The sequence below is a fragment of the Kryptolebias marmoratus genome, linkage group LG9 (genome assembly GCF_001649575.2).
Source record: "Kryptolebias marmoratus isolate JLee-2015 linkage group LG9, ASM164957v2, whole genome shotgun sequence".
NCBI lineage: Eukaryota > Metazoa > Chordata > Actinopteri > Cyprinodontiformes > Rivulidae > Kryptolebias > Kryptolebias marmoratus.
The window spans coordinates 420,783-430,041 of NC_051438.1; the positions used below are offsets into that span (position 1 = coordinate 420,783).

Genomic DNA, 9,259 nt, shown 5'->3' on the forward strand with positions numbered 1-9,259 from the left:
ATGCTGGAACTAGCATAACAGAAATATGATCTGACTCCCAGAGATGTGGTCGAGGAGCTGCTTTATAAGCGTCTTTAATATCTTTAATACCAGATCCAATGTGTTGGCTCCTTTGGTTGCAAAGTAAACATACTGAAGAAGAGAAGAACAGAAGGGAGATGAGGACATATTTTATTCCAAACTGGTCTTCTTGTCCACTGCTTATTTGATGTATCCCTTATTGGTTAGTTTTGGGTTACTTTGTGCCCAGTTTAATTTACACCATATTGTGTCTTCACTTGAAGGAGAAAGCATAATCTTGGTAAAGTTAGTAGAATATTCTATACATAATTTTCATAATTATAGTATTTCTGTGCTGTTTTTGTAGTTGAGTTTGTTTTTTTTTATTTATGTGTGTTTCATTTATGTTTCTTGTAGTAGTTGTAATTGGGCATTTTGAGTTACTGGTTTCTTGTTTTCCTTATCTATTGAGCTTCTCAGTCTCCCTTGTTGTCTAGCTTCTCACACTTGTGTTCTACTCACGCATCAGCTCACCTGGTTCACATTCAGTTTGTGTTCAATGTGTCCACTCATTCTCTTTATTATACTATGAGTCAGCCATTTTTGTAGTGCTGTTCGAAATTTGAACTGTAATTTTATATTCCCTACAAAGTGTCTTAGACACTGGTTTTTTTTTGGGTTCAGCAAAAGTAGTGTATAGAAATTGTACATTACATCAGTTAAAACAGACCATGATCCATTGCAGCCTGAGCTAATTTTCAGACTCAGTGAAAATGCCTTTAATTATCTAGACATCTAATATAACATGAGTCATCTTCTGTAGATGTCTCTTCTGTCTGAGCTGTAGCGCTAAGAAATTATGAGAAAATGTAAACTGATCTTATATATAAAACATTTAAGTATAAATATGAAACACTTTTAAGATATGATGTGATTTACAGAGCAAATTGAGCCACATTCCAACCAATATAATGTTGTGAAGCATGTTTTTACTGCATACCACAACTCTAAAATCAGTTTTTCTACACAGAAATATTTAGCAGGTGTTATTCATTTATAATTTTAGCATATAGAAGGTTCATGTTGCAATTGTAGTCTGTGGTTTTAAAAAAAGATACAATAAAACAGATGTGACAAATATGTACATTTTATATCAGAGTAATGGGGATAGAGGTAACAGGTATGACTTTACTTTTTAAAGACTGGTCAGTACAATGACTGGTTCAACAAACTGGTTCAACACTGTGTTGAAAAAATACTTTATTATAAAACCTTGCATACTGGTTTCATCTGACATGAAAAACAACTTGTTAACAATTAAAGCCCTAATCAAGGACAGTCAATCTCAACTCTAGCCTCAGATCCCCCCCATTTCTCAGCTGTTTCTAAGCACCACCACCCAGCAAAAAACCATGTCCACCCTGCTGCCCAAGCCCCAAGACTCCAAGCAGCTCAGTGTAGGTGCACCTCCTTGTCTCAGCTCTCCACCAAAGCTCCATTCTCCATATCAGGGGACCCTCCAATTTTAACTTCATCAGTAAGCACCTGCTTGCCGGGCCTGTATTCTGCTTCTAGAATTGCGCTGCTCAAGGTGGCTGCATGTCGGAGTAGCTCTGTACATTCATTCTGAGACATTGCTTTTGAAAACTTTATTCCTCTTTTTTGCTTGATGTAAATCACTTTTTTTGGACGATTACCTCCTCTGGTATCAGCTGCTGTGCAGCTGGAAGGATTTTTACTGAAGCCTTTTTACTTTTGGACATTTTGTTATGATGTATAACCACAACAAGTGTTAAATGTGAAGAACCCTAAAGTCCAGTCATGGCCAAAACCAAGCAGACTGCTCATAAATCCACCAGAGGTAAAGCTCCCAGGAAGAAGCTTGCCACCAAAGCTGCCTGCAAGAGCTCCGCAGCCACCGGCGCAGTGAAGAAGCCTCATGTCGATAGGCCCAGTACCATGGCTCTCATGGAGATCCACCACTACCAGAAGTCCAACAAGCTGCTCATCCAGAAGCTGCCCTTCTAGCACCTGGTCCAGGAGATCGCCCAGGACTTTAAGACCAACCTGCGCTACCAGAGTTTGACTGTCATGGCTCCACAGGAGGCCAGCGAGGCTTGCCTGGTGGGGCTCTATGAGGACACCAGGACGGAGGACACATGGGGACAGACCGCTACAAGAGACCCTTCCTGACCACAGCCAATATTTTTAAATTGAATTGAATTAAATTGAATTACTTCCAGCAACTTGCTGGACATTTTGCTGGATTCATCTAAAACAATGGCAACCCAGATCAACTGCTTAAGTCCTCCTCAGTTGGCACCTACCTTTTAGAGCTGGATCCAGATGCTCCCATTGCTCCATTAACAAGGTTGGCTTGCTTGTTCAAATCAACTTGAAGGTCTTCCAGAAGGAAGCAAAGTGCCAAGTCACCTCAGAGTCCTCACTAGATTCCTGCTCCTCCATATAACTATAATTTGTTACAATGTTCTCCAAATGCTATCAGCAAAGCACAGTAAAAATAAATCCAACATTTTTGCATCTTAGCTGTTCCCTTAACATCAAAAACAGATCAAGCTGTACTATATACACAGAAAACCAAACAAAACAAAAATAATTAAAAAAAAGGCTTTGAAGAACAGTTATCCAAAAACAGAATGGTAATAAACTCAGTCACACTATGATAACAGTATTTGTTTGAGCAACTAAATTTTGCACATTGGTAATTGAAGTCCTTTAGGCAAAAAATGGTTCAGGACAAGAATAACAAAGATAGAACAAACTGTTTTCTGAAGCCATCAAAACAACCAGCTACATGACTATTTCCTGCCTCATTGTGTTCAGGTGCACTCTAATGGAGTGTTCTGCTGCAAAATTACCAGGTGACCTTCTGGGGATTACACTAAAGTATGTTTTCATGCACCAGTGGCGATGCAAGTAACTTCACAGGCACAGTGAAGTGAACTGGATAAAATCCCTTTTCTCGCTTTGCGCACACATTCAACTTTGTGATTAGTTAAAGCCTAAAATTCATCAGGTGTAATGTGAATAAAGCAAAGACATTTTGTCATGCTTGTAAAGGGAACCAAATAATTTGTCCTTTAAAAGACTCAGAAATAGCTTTAATAGAAACAGGATGGCTGTGAGTTGTTCTCTGATTTATTGTTTGCAAACACAAAATAAAATATTACGTTTTGAGCAAAAACATGAATGCCAGCCAAATATGGTGCTGGGTTACCACCAAAAAAATTTCCAATGGACAAAAATATTTTGATTCATAATCAAACCATGAAAAAAATAGATATAAACAAACAAACACCCAGCTCACCCTGTTTTTCCACATGGGCAGTTCCTCTACCAACACCCTGGGAGCTTGAGAGTTCTACACAGTATCTTAGCTGTTCGTAGGACTGCTCTCTTCTGTGTTCTCTTCAGTGTTGCAGATATGCTTTGCCTGCCTGCATCTTATATCTTGCTATTATGTGCTGGACTATCTCAGAGGCATCTTGACACAGCCTGCATCTTGGGTCCTGCCTGGTATGATAGACCCCGGCCTCTACTAGTAAGTAAGTAAAGTTTATTTATAAAGCGCTTTTCACAGACATAAAATCACAAAGCGCTGTACAATAATAAAAACAGTAAAAACAAAAATCAACCTTAAAAACCATACCAAACACAAAAACCACCAGAAGAAACACAACAAAATCAAGAGATAAAAGCCTGGGAAAATAAAAATGTTTTTAGCTGCTTTTTTAAAACCTCCACAGAATCAGCAAAACGGAGCTGCAAGGGCAAACTGTTCCACAGCCTTGGGGCCACCGACTGAAAGGCACGGTCCCCTTTAGTTTTTAACCGTGTTCGTGGAACCACCAAAAGATTCTGACTCTCAGAATGAAGACCCCTGGGCAGCAGAATATTTAGTTAAAAGTTCACTACTTCTACTGTTCTTGTGCTGAGGGCCTGCTCTTGTGCTGCCATGATTAGTGCCTCTGTGCTGTCCTTTGGTCCAGTCCTTTCTACCCACAGGTAGGATTTGTTGATATCAGCCACTTCCTCAATCTGCCAGTGGTACATGCTGTGCAGGGGCTTATCTTTCCATGAGGGTTCATCTTTCTCCTGTTTCACATTTGGTTTCTGCTGCCTGAGACATTCACTTAACAGATCATCACTGGGGCTGTCTTCCCGACGTACTTCAAGGAACTTAGTTGTTTCAAAGGTCACAGATTAAACACAGTGGTCTTGAACTTTTCAAATAAGCAATTCAGGACTTCTTGTTGAAGTCTTACAAAATTCTGTAACATTAATGGGTCAATTTGTCTAAAAACTTAAGACTGATAAAAATGGAACTGAAGATAATACCTAATATATGAGTTACTTCTTTTAAGAATTCTGTTTCATTTTTAAAGGAAGATATTGAGAATACATATCCATTCTAACCATGAAATGTTAATGCAACTACTCTAAACTTTTAAGGATTTATAGATATTTTAAACTTATTTTTAACTAATACAACTGGAATTATTAAAAATTTTAATATATTTTTTTATTTCAATTCTGACTAGTATGCATGTTAATTTGAAACATATATATCCCCATTTATCCATCCATTTTATTTTACCTGCATTTCCGTTCAGAATTGCAGGGGATCTGGTGTCTATCTCCAGTAGTCCTTGCGCAAAAGGTGGGGTACACCCTGGATAGATCACAAATTATATGCGACTTAACCAGACCTATCCACATACAAATACAACCCAAGGTTTCAAGGTCTCTATTTTAGCTGATCCCCCCCCCCATTTTAAAAAATGCAGTCTTTAATTGTAAAACCCACATTCTCTTTTAGGCTATCATGTGGGACATATAGTGTTAACATGATATTGAGTGAACAACTTTAGGCTGAAACAAGCTCAGTTTTAGTTTTCATACAGCTTTTGATTATCATGGTTTGATAAAATCACGGGTCTTTAAATAGCACAACAGTCAGTGGAAGCCAATTAGATTCAAGAGTCATTGTGACTGCAGCCCCTCGGCGAGCTGTGGGAAATCATTACTGTAAATGAACTGAGAAGCAGAAACAGAGTCGGACAGATGAGACAGCCAGGTTCCTCAGAAGGTTGTTAGGGACTAATAATGTCCTTTTTAATTTGCTGTGAGTGCTGAATAACTAATGATATATGCAAGTGGTGTTCCATCTACTTAGAGGTTATGGGATTTCATTTCTCTTCATTTATTAATTTCCTTCTGTCCTCTTGTCTGTTTTCCTTCTCTCAGGCTCTTTTTGTTTTTATTAAAGTTAGTTAAAGAAGGAAGAAAACAATCAGCAAAAACCAGTAGGGGTAAGTCAGTGGACAACATCTTTCAGTATCTAGTCTTTATCTTCTTACTTTTCCATGCTCACTGCTTACATTTTTTTTTTGTCCTGTTATTGTTGGGTAGGGTGGAGAACCTGGCGAACCCAGTATGCAGACTCATGGCCCAAACTTAAAGGAAAAAACTGATTTATTAAATAATAAAAGAAGATGTCGCTGACAGGAGAACAGCGAACAACAAGGACAACAACCAGTGAATCAGCAAGTAAGTGGAGGAGATGACCGGGTTTTAAAGACAGAGGATAATTATGGGAAGTGGGTACAGGAGAGTGAATACTAACTATGAGCTGTTGGAGATGGGCGTGGCAAGTAAACAAATGACTGGCTGAGGGTAAGTGAATGATGACAGGAGTAAAGAAAACACAAAGAGCAAGCACTGAACAATGACCAGATTAAACATAAAGATAACTAAATAAACATTAACCCCAAACAGAACCCAAATCCCGAAAGTTGTGGCATATCAGGGATACCATATAGAGAAGATGTCTGCCTACATGTGCCGGAACAGATTTGCTCTACAATAAGGATATTTCAAAGTGAGAATCCTAATTGCATGATATACTTTATTGAATCAACACTGAATCTGAATCTAACATTAGAGTAGGCAGGCAACATAGTTGTAATAGCAACCTGTTTGTATGACCTTCAATTATCAGGACTTTTTTGTAAATCAGTGCATGAAGGTGTGTGTGTGTGTAGGGGGTGGGTGTGTGGGGAAAGGGTATGTGTAACAGAGACACAGAGAGACTGACTGCATATCTGTGCATATATATATATATATATATACTCACACACACACAAAAGGTATATACACATACATATACACACATAGATACATACACATATGAAAATACATTAAAAAATGCAAAAAGTCAAAAATACTAATAGAAATGACAAATATATAATATATAAGGTGTGTTCATGTTATGTGGGTGTATATGTGCTAGCAAGCCACCTGGAGATGTACAGTTAAAAAAGTGCAGTGAACAGTAAAAGGCCCGCCATCTACAGCACCCAAGAGCAGAAAGGACAGGTGGATCCAACCCCAGAAGGCAGCAGCAATCCCAGGTTAATAGACACCACGCACCACCCCAAGGCAGTCATGCGTCCGCACAGAGGTAGGTTGCCAGCAAAACACAGGGTACAGAGTCAGCAGCCCCCAAGACAAAGAGGTACGAGGAGAGACACAGGGCACCAAGCCTCCCCAACCCAGCCACACCACCACTTCCCATCGCGCAGGCTAAGCCCGGGACCTGACCCACCAACGGCCTGGTGCCCACACCAGCCCCCAGCAGAGATCCTTCCAGTGATTACTTTCTCAGAGTTTCATTGAAAGTCATTCAGTGCTTTCCTGACATATTGTGGTAACAGACAAGCACACATACAGATAACAGTAAAAACTTTATTGTTTGCTGCTGATAGCAGTTTTGTCTGACAGGTCATGGAAGTGGCCTTTCATGGCAGAAGGCAATCACTATAAATTGAACTTCTGACAGCTGGGCATCTTCATCATCTTGTTTGTTGAAGACATTTTGCTTTGCTTTGATGAGAAGCAAAACATCTTCAACAAACAAGGAAAGAAGGGCAGTTACTGTGTTGTATACTCTTAGGCTTTGCAACGTCCTGAGTGACTGAGATCTACACAAACATCTCTTTCCTGTCCTCTAAACCCCAAGCCAGTTGAGGCATCAGACTTCCCATCCTGGTTCTGGTTCTGCTGGAGGTTTCATCCTATTAAAGGAGAATTGTTCTTCTCAGCTGTTGCCCACCACATTCCACCAAAGCTAAGATTTGGCTCTTTTAGTTAGTCACCTTCCTATTAATTGGTGTTTAATTATCTCCCAAATTTGATTATACAGTTTCATATTTGTGAGAATGCTGAGTTATCATTCACAATAATGTATTTATTTTCATAGCTCTTTAATAGGATTTTTTAAATGAAACTGCTTCCACATAATTTGTGTTATTTTAACCATCCTAGTATCCAAATGTTCAGTTCATTTGGAAGTAGTATTCTATAGCTTTTTGTTTTTGTAACTTTTCTACATTTATACTATTCAAACTATCTATTTAGCAGTGATGTGCGGTGAGGTTCATGGTTGGTGAGGCACTGACTCCTTTAGAGTCAGATTTACAAATATATAAATCCAAAAGGGTAGCTTATTCAATTGGCTACGGGTTATTTCATATCTCATCAGCGTTCTTCACTCTCTCTCTCTCTCACGTACGTATTAAAGATAAGATAAGAAAAAATGTTACAATTACCATTTTGGCAGTCCGATGGAGCAAAAGACAAAGATTAACGGCTCACGGCAGTGCACGTGACTCTCACTCGCCTCTGCGTAAAAGGACAGCAGCTACAAGCTCCCGTTGGCTCACGTACGCCCCCCTTCAGTGCGGCAGAGTACTGCCTGCCTCCTGTGCCTTTTCACTGCGGTTTTATGTGGTGAGGCTCAGCTCGTTGCTGCCGCACCTCGTGTTTCACCCTTGTATTTGAACAGCAAATATGCAATTTCAGCGATTTTGACTATAAAAATGTTCGAAAATTAGTCATACATAAAGATCAGTGGACAAATATTAATATTCATTTTATGTTATCTTTTTTTTTCTTGTGATGATGACAGGTGACCGCCCGTCCCTGCTATTTAGAAAAAGTTTCTCTATAGAAATACATTGAGAGCTCTTCAATTCCTTCAAAATTAAGTTCTCTTAAATTTGCTTCAACATATTTGTTGTATTTTTGTCCTCTCATGCAAGCTTTTCACTATGGTTTTACTAATGTTAGCTTTTAGCTATGATTTTGCTAATTTTATTTTATTCTACATTTTGCTCATTTTAGTATTCTTTCTACGGTTTTTCTAATTTAAGCTTTTAGTTATGGTTTTGCTAATTTTAGCTTTTAGGTACTGTTCAGCTGGTTTTAGCTTTTAGCTTCTGTTTTGTTAATTTTAGCTTTTTCAGGATTTGGGTAGTTAGAGTTATTTTTTTTAGTTCTTTTTGTATTTGGTTTAATGTTTCATGTTTCTGTGTTTATGTTTTATTTATTGTCAATTCTATGTTAAGTTTAATATTAAGTTCTTGTGTAGTTTTGCTCCCTGTGCCCTCTTGTGTCCCCTGTCATCATTCACTTCTCCTCAACTCATTCCTTGTCAGCCTGCCACACCCTTCTGCACCTGTCCTCAGTTTCTAATCAGTCACCTGTGTCCACTTACCAATTACCCTCTGCCTTTAAAACCTGTTCATCCTCTTCCCTTACCCATTGGTTCATTGTTGTTTACATGCTCAGTCTGGATTTCCTTGTGTGCCCTACAGTCCATAAGTTTTTGCTGTTTTGTTTTTGCTGCCACTTCAGCCCTTTAGTTTTAGTTCTTTTAAAATAAATTCATTTTCTTTTTGAGCTCCTTCTGTCTGCCTGCATTCAGCTCCAAATCCTCCAACCACAAAACCATGACAAGCTTTTAACTACTGTTATCCTAATTACCCTTCAGTAACATTTGTTGTAAGTTGACTGTATATATAAAAAATGAACATATAAATGAATTAAACTGTAAATGCAATTAAATTGAATTAAAGCAAAATTACATCAACTGCAAGCTAAGTTTAACTTTGCCTTCTTTGTAAGAGATAAGAGCTGATAAATGGGAGCTTCATCTCTGAATAAAACCTGAGCTGAATTGGGGGAATAAAAGAGCAGTTGAAGCAAGGGTTCTTTGTACTCTGAAAGTATCGATTTCACCGGTCATATTTTTCCCTTTCAGGGACATGTTTTTTCCTTCTTTTATAAGAAAATGGAAGGTCTACTGTATTAAAGCTTGTTCTCAAAGTTTTGAGGTGTGCAATATGTGCCTTAAACAATAAATTATTAGTGTGCAGTGCTAAAATGTTTAAGGGGT

The 9,259-nt window shown here is 38.5% G+C and overlaps 1 pseudogene; it reads left to right on the top strand.

Annotated features, from left to right (window-relative positions):
• Positions 1–1,821: 1,821 nt before the first annotated feature.
• Positions 1,822–8,817, top strand: LOC119617369 (annotated as a pseudogene).
• The last annotated feature ends 442 nt before the right edge of the window (positions 8,818–9,259 follow it).